This window comes from Lissotriton vulgaris, chromosome 2_2 (genome assembly GCF_964263255.1).
Source record: "Lissotriton vulgaris chromosome 2_2, aLisVul1.2, whole genome shotgun sequence".
Taxonomy (NCBI): domain Eukaryota; kingdom Metazoa; phylum Chordata; class Amphibia; order Caudata; family Salamandridae; genus Lissotriton; species Lissotriton vulgaris.
Window position 1 is genome coordinate 239,952,749 of NC_141688.1, and position 14,441 is coordinate 239,967,189.

Below are 14,441 nucleotides of genomic sequence, written 5' to 3' on the forward strand. Positions count from 1 at the left end.
GAACTTGGTCCCCTCTGCTTTCAGGTGTCATCTTCCATCGATCCAGGCTTGGATCCACCGAACTTTCTTCACTGGTCGCCTGCCAGCAACTTCTTTCTTCCAGGCTCCTGGTCCGTCAACGAGGATTCCCGACGTCTTTTGAGTCCTATGCAGCTGCAGCCCCTGGGCTAGGTAACTTCGGCATTTCGGTGCCCCAGCATAGCCTCACTATCCAAGGGTCAGAATCTACTTTTGTTTTCTCCCTACCAGGTCGGGTTCGCCCGAGAACACTAACTTTGCAATTTCTAGCTACCATAGACTTTGTCCCGCATCTCGCGTGAGAGTGCACACACTGCACCCGAGTCCCCTGGGTCTCCTAGAAGTAATCTAACGATTCTATAGTCAAGTCCTAGCGATTCCAAAGCCTATTAGTACTGTACTTACCTGCTAGTAATTTCGCATTCCACTTTTCAAGTATATGGTTTTCCGTGCCCCTCGGGCATTTGTATATACTGTGCTAACTTAAGTATTTTTTTAAGAGTTTTGGTTTGTGCTTAGTACCCTGTCCTCATAAAGAGTACAGGGCTGTTGGGATCTTTAATAAATAACTGTTTATTTTCATAACACTTGTGTGGTGTCCTTTCACTTGGTATTCAAGGGGTATATGTGTGGTAAACAGCTGGCTTAACACGCCCTCTTGAGTCTTGAGCCTTAGACTGCTCGTATCCACGCTACTAGGATAGCTGGTCTATAAGGTTGACTTACAACCAATCATCAATAAGGGTTGCTGGACTGATACGTAGTGTTCACTAGAATAGTGACCACTGCATATCAGGCCACCTTCTCACAATGTGGTGTCATTTGTCATGTGGTGTCATGTGTCATCATGTGTCGTCATGCGTCGTCGTGTGTTGTCATGCGTCATGTGGTGTCATGTGTCATCATGTGTCATGTGTTGTCATGTGTCATCATGTGTCTTGTGGGTCATGTGGGTCATGTGGTGTCATGTGTCATCATGTGTCATCATGTGTCATGTGGGTCATGAGGTGTCATGTGTCATCATGTGTCATCATGTGTCATCATGTGTCATCATGTGTCATCATGTGTCATCATGTGTCATGTGGTGTCATGTGGTGTCATGTGGTGTCATGTGTCATGTGGTGTCATGTGGTGTCATGTGTTATCATGTGTCATGTGGTATCGTGTGGTGTCATGTGGTGTTGTGTCGTCATGTGTCATTTGTCGTCATGTGTCATCATGTGTCATGTGGTGTCATGTGTTGTCATGTGTCGGCATGTGTTGTCATGTGTCGTCATGTGTCGTCATGTGGTGTCATGTGTCATCATGTGTCATCATGTGTCATGTGGTATCATGTGTCATCATGTGTCATGTGTCGTCATGTGTCGTCATGTGTCATCATGTATCATCATGTGTCGTCATGTGGTGCCATTTGTCATGTGGTGTCACGTGTCATCATGTGTTGTCATGTGTCGTCATGTGTTGTCATGTGTCATGTGGTGTCATGTGTCATCATGTGTCATGTGTCGTCATGTGTCATCATGTGTCGTCATGTATCATCATGTGTCGTCATGTGGTGTCATTTGTCATGTGGTGTCATGTGTCATCATGTGTCATGTGTCGTCATGTGTCATCATGTGTCATCATGTGGTGTCATGTGGTGTCATGTGGTGTCATGTGGTGTCATGTGGTTTCATGTGGTGTCATGTGTCATCATGTGTCATCATGTGGTGTCATGTGTCATCATGTGTCATCATGTGTCATGTGGTGTCATGTGGTGTCATGTGTCATGTGGTGTCATGTGGTGTCATGTGTTGTCATGTGTCATGTGGTATCTTGTGGTGTCATGTGGTGTTGTGTCATCATGTGTCATTTGCCATCATGTGTCATCATGTGTCATGTGGTGTCATGTGTTGTCATGTGTCGGCATGTGTCGTCATGTGTCGTCATGTGTCGTCATGTGGTGTCATGTGTCATCATGTGTCATCATGTGTCATGTGGTATCATGTGTCATCATGTGTCATGTGTCGTCATGTGTCGTAATGTGTCATCATGTATCATCATGTGTTGTCATGTGGTGCCATTTGTCATGTGGTGTCACGTGTCATCATGTGTCCTCATGTGTCGTCATGTGTTGTCATGTGTCATGTGGTGTCATGTGTCATCATGTGTCATGTGTCGTCATGTGTCATCATGTGTCGTCATGTATCATCATGTGTCGTCATGTGGTATCATTTGTCATGTGGTGTCATGTGTCATCATGTGTCATGTGTCGTCATGTATCATCATGTGTCATCATGTGGTGTCATGTGGTGTCATGTGTCGTCATGTGTCATCATGTGTCATGTGGTGTCATGTGGTGTCATGTGGTGGCATGTGGTGGCATGTGTTATCATGTGTCATGTGGTATCTTGTGGTGTCATTTGGTGTTGTGTCATGTGTCATTTGTCGTCATGTGTCATCATGTGTCATGTGGTGTCATGTGGTGTCATGTGTTGTCATGTGTCGTCATGTGTCGTCATGTGGTGTCATGTGTCATCATGTGTCATCATGTGTCATTATGTGTCATGTGGTATCATGTGTCATCATGTGTCATGTGTTGTCATGTGTTGTCATGTGTCGTCAAGTATCATCATGTGTCGTCATGTGGTGTCATTTGTCATTTGGTGTCATGTGTCATCATGTGTCATCATGTGTCATCGTGTGTTGTCATGCGTCATGTGGTGTCATGTGTCACCATGTGTCATGTGTTGTCATGTGTCATCATGTGTCTTGTGGGTCATGTGGGTCATGTGGTGTCATGTGTCATCAAGTGTCATCATGTGTCATGTGGGTCATGAGGTGTCATGTGTCATCATGTGTCATCATGTGTCATCATGTGTCATGTGGTGTCATGTAGTATCATGTGGTGTCATGTGGTTTCATGTGTCATCGTGTGTCATTTGTTGTCATGTGTTGTCATGTGTCATCATGTGTTATCATGTGGTGCCATGTGGTGTCATGTGGTATCATGTGGTGTCATGTGTCATCATGTGTCATGTGTCGTCATGTGTCATCATGTGTCATCATGTGGTGTCATGTGGTGTCATGTGGTGTCATGTGGTTTCATGTGGTGTCATGTGTCATCATGTGGTGTCATGTGTCGTCATGTGTCATCATGTGTCATGTGGTGTCATGTGGTGTCATGTGGTGTCATGTGTCATGTGGTATCTTGTGGTGTCATGTGGTGTCGTGTCGTCATGTGTCATTTGTCGTCATGTGTCATGTGATGTCATGTGGTGTCATGTGGTGTCATGTGTCGTCATGTGTTGTCATGTGGCTTCATAAGTCATCATGTGTCATGTGGTGTCATGTGTCATCATGTGTCATGTGTCGTCATGTGTTGTCATGTGTTGTCATGTGTCGTCATGTGGTGTCATGTGGTTTAATGTTTAATGTGGTGTCATGTGTCATCATGTGTCATATGGGTCATGTGGTGTCATGTGGTGTCATGTGTCGTCATGTGGTGTCATGTGGTGTAATGTGTCATCATGTGTCATCATGTGTCATGTGGTGTCATGTGTCATCATGTGTCATGTGGTGTCATGTGTCATCATGTATCATCATGTGTTGTCATGTTTTGTCATGTGTTGTCATGTGGTTTCATGTGTCATGTGGTTTCATATGGGTCATGTGGTGTCATGTGTTGTCATGCGTCATCATGTGTCATGTGGGTCATGTGGTGTCATGTGGTGTCATGTGTCATCATTTGTCATGTGGGTCATGTGGTGTCATGTGGTGTCATGTTTTGTCATGTGTCATCATTTGTCATGTGGGTCATGTGGGTCATGTGTTGTCATGTGTCATCATGTGTCATCATGTGTCCTCGTGTGTCCTCATGTGGTGTCCTGTGTCATCATGTGGGTCATGTGGGTCATGTGTTGTCATGTGTCATCATGTGTCATCATGTGTCCTCATATGTCCTCATGTGGTGTCCTGTGTCATCATGTGGGTCATGTGGTGTCATGTGTTGTCATGTGTCATCATGTGTCATGTGGGTCATGTGGGTCATGTGGTGTCATGTAGTCATGTGGTGTCATGTGTTATCATGTGTCATGTGGTGTCAAGTGTCATGTGGTGTCATGTGTTATTTGGTGTCATGTGTTATGTGTTGTCATGTGTTGTCATGTGGGTCATGTGGTGTCATGTGTCATTTGTCGCCATGTGTCGTCATGTGTCGCCATGTGTCGCCATGTGTCGCCATGTGTCGCCATGTGTAGTCATGTATCATGTGGTGTCATATGTTGTCATGTGGTTTCATGTGGTGTCATGTGGTGTCATGTGTCATTATGTGGTGTCAGTCATTTGTCATGTAGTGACATGTGTTGTCATGTGTCAAGTGGTGTTATTTGGTGTCGTGTCATGTGTTGTCATGTGTAATCACATTTCATGTGGTGTCATGTGGTGTTATGTGGTGTCATGTGGTGTCATGTGGTTTCATGTGGTGTCATGTGTCATCATGTGTCATGTGGTGTCATGTGGTGTCATGTGTCATGTGGTATCTTGTGGTGTCATGTGGTGTCGTGTCGTCATGTGTCATTTGTCGTCATGTGTCATGTGGTGTCATGTGGTGTCATGTGGTGTCATGTGTCGTCATGTGTTGTCATGTGGTGTCATAAGTCATCATGTGTCATGTGGTGTCATGTGTCATCATGTGTCGTCATGTGTTGTCATGTGTCGTCATGTGTCGTCATGTGGTGTCATGTGGTTTAATGTTTAATGTGGTGTCATGTGTCATCATGTGTCATATGGGTCATGTGGTGTCATGTGGTGTCATGTGGTGTCATGTGTCGTCATGTGGTGTCATGTGGTGTAATGTGTCATCATGTGTCATCATGTGTCATGTGGTGTCATGTGTCATCATGTGTCATGTGGTGTCATGTGTCATCATCTATCATCATGTGTTGTCATGTTTTGTCATGTGTCGTCATGTGGTTTCATGTGTCATGTGGTTTCGTATGGGTCATGTGGTGTCATGTGTTGTCATGCGTCATCATGTGTCATGTGGGTCATGTGGTGTCATGTGGTGTCATGTGTCATCATTTGTCATGTGGGTCATGTGGTGTCATGTGGTGTCATGTTTTGTCATGTGTCATCATTTGTCATGTGGGTCATGTGGGTCATGTGTTGTCATGTGTCATCATGTGTCATCATGTGTCCTCATGTGTCCTCATGTGGTGTCCTGTGTCATCATGTGGGTCATGTGGTGTCATGTGTTGTCATGCGTCTTCATGTCATATGGGTCATGTGGTGTCATGTGTTGTCATGTGTCATCATGTGTCATGTGGGTCATGTGGGTCATGTGTTGTCATGTGTCATCATGTGTCATCATGTGTCCTCATGTGTCCTCATATGGTGTCCTGTGTCATCATGTGGGTCATGTGGTGTCACGTGTTGTCATGCGACTTCATGTCATATGGGTCATGTGGTGTCATGTGTCATCATGTGTCATCATGTGGTGTCATGTGTCGTCATGTGTCATCATGTGTCATGTGGTGTCATGTGGTGTCATGTGTCATGTGGTATCTTGTGGTGTCGTGTCGTCATGTGTCATTTGTCGTCATGTGTCATGTGGTGTCATGTGGTGTCATGTGGTGTCATGTGTCGTCATGTGTTGGCATGTGGCTTCATAAGTCATCATGTGTCATGTGGTGTCATGTGTCATCATGTGTCATGTGTCGTCATGTGTTGTCATGTGTTGTCATGTGTCGTCATGTGGTGTCATGTGGTTTAATGTTTAATGTGGTGTCATGTGTCATCATGTGTCATATGGGTCATGTGGTGTCATGTGGTGTCATGTGTCGTCATGTGGTGTCATGTGGTGTAATGTGTCATCATGTGTCATCATGTGTCATGTGGTGTCATGTGTCATCATGTGTCATGTGGTGTCATGTGTCATCATGTATCATCATGTGTTGTCATGTTTTGTCATGTGTTGTCATGTGGTTTCATGTGTCATGTGGTTTCATATGGGTCATGTGGTGTCATGTGTTGTCATGCGTCATCATGTGTCATGTGGGTCATGCGGTGTCATGTGGTGTCATGTGTCATCATTTGTCATGTGGGTCATGTGGTGTCATGTGGTGTCATGTTTTGTCATGTGTCATCATTTGTCATGTGGGTCATGTGTTGTCATGTGTCATCATGTGTCATCATGTGTCCTCATGTGTCCTCATGTGGTGTCCTGTGTCATCATGTGGGTCATGTGGTGTCATGTGTTGTCATGCATCATCATGTCATATGGGTCATGTGGTGTCATGTGTTGTCATGTGTCATCATGTGTCATGTGGGTCATGTGGGTCATGTGGTGTCATGTAGTCATGTGGTGTCATGTGTTATCATGTGTCATGTGGTGTCAAGTGTCATGTGGTGTCATGTGTCATTTGGTGTCATGTGTTATGTGTTGTCATGTGTTGTCATGTGGGTCATGTGGTGTCATGTGTCATGTGTCGCCATGTGTCGTCATGTGTCGCCATGTGTCGCCATGTGTCGCCATGTGTCGCCGTGTGTAGTCATGTATCATGTGGTGTCATATGTTGTCATGCGGTTTCATGTGGTGTCATGTGGTGTCATGTGTCATTATGTGGTGTCAGTCATTTGTCATGTAGTGACATGTGTTGTCATGTGTCAAGTGGTGTTATTTGGTGTCGTGTCATGTGTTGTCATGTGTAATCACATCTCATGTGGTGTCATGTGGTGTTATGTGGTGTCATGTGGTGTCATGTGGTTTCATGTGGTGTCATGTGTCATCATGTGTCATGTGGTGTCATGTGGTGTCATGTGTCATGTGGTATCTTGTGGTGTCATGTGGTGTCGTGTCGTCATGTGTCATTTGTCGTCATGTGTCATGTGGTGTCATGTGGTGTCATGTGGTGTCATGTGTCGTCATGTGTTGTCATGTGGTGTCATAAGTCATCATGTGTCATGTGGTGTCATGTGTCATCATGTGTCATGTGTCGTCATGTGTTGTCATGTGTCGTCATGTGTTGTCATGTGGTGTCATGTGGTTTAATGTTTAATGTGGTGTCATGTGTCATCATGTGTCATATGGGTCATGTGGTGTCATGTGGTGTCATGTGGTGTCATGTGTCGTCATGTGGTGTCATGTGGTGTAATGTGTCATCATGTGTCATCATGTGTCATGTGGTGTCATGTGTCATCCTGTGTCATGTGGTGTCATGTGTCATCATCTATCATCATGTGTTGTCATGTTTTGTCATGTGTCGTCATGTGGTTTCATGTGTCATGTGGTTTCATATGGGTCATGTGGTGTCATGTGTTGTCATGCGTCATCATGTGTCATGTGGGTCATGTGGTGTCATGTGGTGTCATGTGTCATCATTTGTCATGTGGGTCATGTGGTGTCATGTGGTGTCATGTTTTGTCATGTGTCATCATTTGTCATGTGGGTCATGTGGGTCATGTGTTGTCATGTGTCATCATGTGTCATCATGTGTCCTCATGTGTCCTCATGTGGTGTCCTGTGTCATCATGTGGGTCATGTGGTGTCATGTGTTGTCATGCGTCTTCATGTCATATGGGTCATGTGGTGTCATGTGTTGTCATGTGTCATCATGTGTCATGTGGGTCATGTGGGTCATGTGGTGTCATGTAGTCATGTGGTGTCATGTGTTATCATGTGTCATGTGGTGTCATGTGTCATGTGGTGTCATGTGGTGTCATGTGTCATTTGGTGTCATGTGTTATGTGTTGTCATGTGTTGTCATGTGGGTCATGTGGTGTCATGTGTCATGTGTTGCCATGTGTCGTCATGTGTAGCCATGTGTCGCCATGTGTCGCCATGTGTCGCCATGTGTAGTCATGTATCATGTGGTGTCATGTGGTGTCATGTGGTTTCATGTGGTGTCATGTGGTGTCATGTGTCATCATGTGCTGTCAGTCATTTGTCATGTAGTGACATGTGGTGTCATGTGTCAAGTGGTGTTATTTGGTGTCGTGTCATGTGTTGTCATGTGTAATCACATTTCATGTGGTGTCATGTGGTGTTATGTGGTGTCATGTGGTGTCATGTGGTTTCATGTGGTGTCATGTGTCATCATGTGTCATCATGTGGTGTCATGTGTCATCATGTGTCATCATGTGTCATGTGGTGTCGCGGTGTCATGTGGTGTCATGTGTCATGGTGTGTCATGTGGTGTCATGTGTTATCATGTGTCATGTGGTATCTTGTGGTGTCATGTGTTGTTGTGTCGTCATGTGTCATTTGTCGTCATGTGTCATCATGTGTCATGTGGTGTCATGTGGTGTCATGTGTTGTCATGTGTCGGCATGTGTTGTCATGTGTCGTCATGTGCTGTCATGTGTCATCATATGTCATCATGTGTCATGTGGTATCATGTGTCATCATGTGTCATGTGTCGTCATGTGTCATCATGTGTCATCATGTATCATCATGTGTCGTCATGCGTCATGTGGTGTCATGTGTCATCATGTGTCATGTGTCGTCATGTGTCATCATGTGTCATCATGTATCATCATGTGTCGTCATGTGGTGTCATTTATCATGTGGTGTCATGTGTCATCATGTGTCATGTGTTGTCATGTGTCATCATGTGTCATCATGTGGTGTCATGTGGTGTCATGTGGTGTCATGTGGTGTCATGTGTCGTCATGTGTCATCATGTGTCATGTGGTGTCATGTGGTGTCATGTGTCATGTGGTGTCATGTGGTGGCATGTATTATCATGTGTCATGTGGTATCTTGTGGTGTCATGTGGTGTTGTGTCATGTGTCATTTGTCGTCATGTGTCATCATGTGTCATGTGGTGTCATGTGGTATCATGTGTTGTCATGTGTCGTCATGTGGTGTCATGTGTCATCATGTGTCATCATATGTCATCATGTGTCATGTGGTATCATGTGTCATCATGTGTCATGTGTCATCATGTGTTGTCATGTGTCGTCAAGTATCATCATGTGTTGTCATGTGGTGTCATTTGTCATGTGGTCTCATGTGTCATCATGTGTCGTCATGTGTCATCGTGTGTTGTCATGCGTCATGTGGTGTCATGTGTCACCATGTGTCATGTGTTGTCATATGTCATCATGTGTCTTGTGGGTCATGTGGGTCATGTGGTGTCATGTGTCATCATGTGTCATCATGTGTCATGTGGGTCATGAGGTGTCATGTGTCATCATGTGTCATCATGTGTCATCATGTGTCATGTGGTGTCATGTGGTATCATGTGGTGTCATGTGGTTTCATGTGTCATCATGTATCATTTGTTGTCATGTGTTGTCATGTGTCATCATGTGTCATCATGTGGTGCCATGTGGTGTCATGTGGTATCATCTGGTGTCATGTGTCATCATGTGTCATGTGTCGTCATGTGTCATCATGTGTCATCATGTGGTGTCATGTGGTGTCATGTGGTGTCATGTGGTTTCATGTGGTGTCATGTGTCATCATGTGTCATCATGTTGTGTCATGTGTCGTCATGTGTCATCATGTGTCATGTGGTGTCATGTGGTGTCATGTGGTGTCATGTGTCATGTGGTATCTTGTGGTGTCATGTGGTGTCGTGTCGTCATGTGTCATTTGTCGTCATGTGTCATGTGGTGTCATGTGGTGTCATGTGGTGTCATGTGTCATCATGTGTTGTCATGAGGTGTCATGTGTCATCATGTGTCATGTGGTGTCATGTGTCATCATGTGTCATGTGTCGTCATGTGTTGTCATGTGTCGTCATGTGTCATGTGGTGTCATGTGGTTTAATGTTTAATGTGGTGTCATGTGTCATCATGTGTCATATGGGTCATGTGGTGTCATGTGGTGTCATGCAGTGTCATGTGTCGTCATGTGTCATCATGTGGTGTCATGTGGTTTAATGTTTAATGTGGTGTCATGTGTCATCATGTGTCATATGGGTCATGTGGTGTCATGTGGTGTCATGTGGTGTCATGTGTCATCATGTGGTGTCATGTGGTGTAATGTGTCATCATGTGTCATCATGTGTCATGTGGTGTCATGTTTCATCATGTGTCATGTGGTGTCATGTGTCATCATGTATCATCATGTGTTGTCATGTGTTGTCATGTGTCGTCATGTGGTTTCATGTGTCATGTGGTTTCATATGGGTCATGTGGTGTCATGTGTTGTCATGCGTCATCATGTGTCATGTGGGTCATGTGGTGTCATGTGGTGTCATGTGTCACCATTTGTCATGTGGGTCATGTGGTGTCATGTGTTGTCATGTGTCATCATTTGTCATGTGGGTCATGTGGGTCATGTGCTGTCATGTGTCATCATGTGTCCTCATGTGTCCTCATGTGGTGTCCTGTGTCATCATGTGGGTCATGTGGTGTCATGTGTTGTCATGCGTCATCATGTCATGTGGGTCATGTGGTGTCATGTGTTGTCATGTGTCATCATGTGTCATGTGGGTCATGTGGGTCATGTGGTGTCATGTAGTCATGTGGTGTCATGTGTTATCATGTGTCATGTGGTGTCATGTGTCATGTGGTGTCATGTGGTGTCATGTGGTGTTATGTGTTATGTGTTGTCATGTGTTGTCATGTGGGTCATGTGGTGTCATGTGTCGCCATGTGTCGCCATGTGTCGCCATGTGTCGCCATGTGTCGCCATGTGTAGTCATGTATCATGTGGTGTCATGTGGTGTCATGTGGTTTCATGTGGTGTCATGTGGTGTCATGTGTCATGTGGTGTCACGTGGTGTCATGTGGTGTCATGTGGTGTCATGTGTCATCATGTGGTGTCAGTCATTTGTCATGTAGTCACATGTGGTGTCATGTGTCAAGTGGTGTTATTTGGTGTCGTGTCATGTGTTGTCATGTGTAATCACATTTCATGTGGTGTTATGTGTCGTCATGTGTCATGTGTTTTTTTTGTAAAAAAACAACGGTCCCATGCATAGGAAATATATGTGAGACAATGAATATAGACAAAATCAATTCTATATTTGGAGCGACATGTCCAGCCGGACAGAGGTCTTCAATTTTTTACTCAATTGAAAGTTTTATACAAAAGGAATACCATCAACAAATCACCAGTTTGGGGCACAAGCCTGTACCCAAACACGGATCAGTACCGAAGGTTGACAGAAGACAAAGCAGGGCTTGTTAAGGCAAAAGCATCAGTTTCTGTAAAAATTGTATGTACAGAAATATCAGGCACGTACTATTACATATAAATAACATATGGATCAAGTTTTTGTATAAGGTGCACAACAGGTTGACGGTGTTTTGGTCCTACTACTTAACAATGGAGACCATCATCAGGACATTTAATAAATGCCTTATGGTTGTAAGCCTCTAGTGCCTAAGGAAGGGAGGAGAGAGAAGGCATACATACATTTAGTGGTGGACATGTACATAACAAATTTTCCTATTGTAATGGTGACTGAGTGAAGGTGAACCTATCTATGATTTAAAACGCACAACGAGGTGTGTGTGGCATCAGGTGGATCAATGTGGAGGTGATCAGTGGGTTCCTGTAGGAGTAGAGTTAGCTACTCAATTCCAGCTCTGTACAGGGGGTCGTGATAATAAATAGTCATTTCAGAGTGAACAGAAAACGTCGGAAGGAAGGGGAGAAATGTACTCTGTTCTACATAGGTACAATGAGGCTTGTCCGTTGAAGTGATTACCTATGTAAAGAATCCTAGACTAAGGAAGAGCCGGTTGTGCGGGCAGCGCATTTCGATGAGACCGGAGTGCACTAAGTATACTAAATGAGCATGCTGTGACATAGGACAATCCACTCGATATTCGGCGAAAGTGTCAATTTTCACGGCGCAGTGGGGGGAGGATGGATATACTAAATGAGCATGCTGTGACATAGGACAATCCACTTGATATTTTGCAAAAGTGTCAATTTTCACAGCGCAGTGGGGGAGGATGGAGATGGGGAGGATCACCGGGGTAGATCATGCCGGTGGGGTTCATGCAGCGAGCGTGATGGCCAAATGCCTAGTGAGGCAGAGCGACCCTGCGAATGAAGGGAGGACATCATTAGAATTTGGAGGGTCGATTTCCAAAGGGTATGTCATGTGCCATCAAGTGTTGTGGTGTCATGTGGTGTCATGTTGTGTCATGTGCCATGCATCATCATGTGTCATCATATGTTGCCATGTGTTGTCATGTATCATGTGGAGTCATGTGGTGTCATGTGTCATCATGTGTCAAGTGTCATGTGGTGTCATGTTGTGTCATGTGGTGTCATGTGCCATGCGTCATCATGTGTCATCATATGTTGCCATGTGTTGTCATGTATCATGTGGAGTCATGTGGTGTCATGTGTCATCATGTGTCAAGTGTCATGTGGTGTCATGTGTCATCATGTGTCATGTGTCATCATTTGTCATATGGCGTCATGTGTCATCATGTGTCATGTTGTAGGAAGGTGGCTACCTGACTATGGTTACCCCAGATTTTTTGCCTTGTGTTTAGCTGGTTTTCGACTTAGTTGGCCTGGTTCCCTGCTAATCAGGGCCCCAGGCTATCTGCTCTCTCTGTAAAATGGATTCCATGTACCCTAGGTGCATAACTAGATTGGCTTGGGTCACCTTATCAGCCCCTGTACAGAGCACTATAGGTGCCCAGGGCATAGGTGCATCCAAGGCCTACCAGGGGCTGCAGCATATCTTTTGCCACCCCTGGCTGGCTATCTAAAATTGACACAACTGGCTGATCACTCAGCTGGGGCAAGGTGTTGTAATCACCCCTTGCTTAGATATAGTATGCCTATATCTAAACCTATCTGGACACATATAAACCTGTGAGCCACTCCTATGGCAGGCCTTAACAATCCTGAAGGCAGAGTGCGTGGTTTAATGTGAGATGGTGCTCTAGCATGAGCTGAGCCTGTCTGCAGCTGTCGGGACCAATTCCCTTAGCTGTTCCGGGATAATGCCAAACCATATACTATTAAGTGCATTATAATCCTCGCGGTTATATGTCAACTTTGGTTTGGCTTTATCAAAACATGTCGTGTAAGGTGTCATACGATTTGGAATACTACCCCCTCGCCAGTCCTGGCGACGGGGGTAGCATTCCACCCCTCTAGAGGGGACGACATGTTACTTTTGCTAAAACGCGGTTGATTTTTAAAAGAGCCTCAGATCCACAAAATGGATGCTTCTGCCACAGACACATGTCTGACCTCCTGCTGCTGACCGAAACTCAGCAGAGGAGGCCTGGACAAAGGATTTCCTGTCACAGGGAGGTGTGACACCACCCCAGACAGGAGATAGTGGATTGTAGCAGGGAGGTTTGAATGAAACCAGACAGTGCCTGGGGAGCACAAGGCTTCCCCTTGCATAATCAGGTCAAACCGGTTCTGGGGCAGCCCAGCCCCAGCTCCAGTGAGACCTGGACAAAGGAAAGGGGGTATAACCACCCCCCTTCCTGGTCCCACCCATAGGGGAGGGACCTAGCAGGAGATCCACCCCTCAGATTGGAATAAGAGTCGGAGCAGTGCCAATGCAACTCAGATCATCCAGAAATCAACTTTAAACTAAGAAGACGACTGGACTTCGACATTCTGATGAACAGAAGACTGAAGAGCATCTCCCTTGTGGCCTAGGAGGGGCCACCCTGTGAACACAGGCATCACCCAGCACCTCGTTGTCTGCTTTGCCGCGGCCTCCCGCCGGAGCCTGAGTGCAGAGCCTGACAAGACCCAGCTTCCCAGACTTCTCCCAGCCCGATCCACAGTTCCTGCAAAGAAGGGACCCGTGGAGGCACCGAGAGACGTGGGAGCGGCCATCTTGAAAGACCCCCGAGATGCTGACTGCGCAGCACCCGAGGCACCCTCGACTCTGTGCTTTGAGGTTTAAGAAGCCTCACAACCAAGCAGCATTTGCTCCAAAGATCAGCCCTCCATCATCTCCACGATCTGCGTGGGGCCCTTTTGTTTTGTGCCACTCGACTCGCCATCTCGGCCGCTGGTCACATGGTCAGCGGCCATCTTGGCAACAAAACCTACGATTTACACTGTGGGTCTGGTTGCTCCATACGTGCCCTCGCTCCTGTAGAAAGGAGTACCCACTCTGACCTTGCTGGTCTGAGTAAAAAGCCTTTGTCACTTTCCCCGTGGCTTGCATTAGCCAAGGCTTGTTTGCTTCAATCGAGTTACCGACACCGCCATCAGCTAGAGCCTTCGAGGTACAGCTCGTGATCGACTCCTGGACGTCCTTGACCTCTTCGTGTCTACGTGGCTGCAGAGAGAAGCAACACCTCATCACCTGTTTGCACCCGACTTTGCCTGGTTCCAATCTGGTTCCACGGTGGTCACTGGTCAGTGACTTTGAACATTGTCCCCTCTGCTTTCAGGTCTTCACCACTTCAGATCCACCCTTGGATCCACCGGACACTTCTCCTTCACATCGCCTGCAGCATCTTCAGCTTCAAGCGCCAAGAACCTG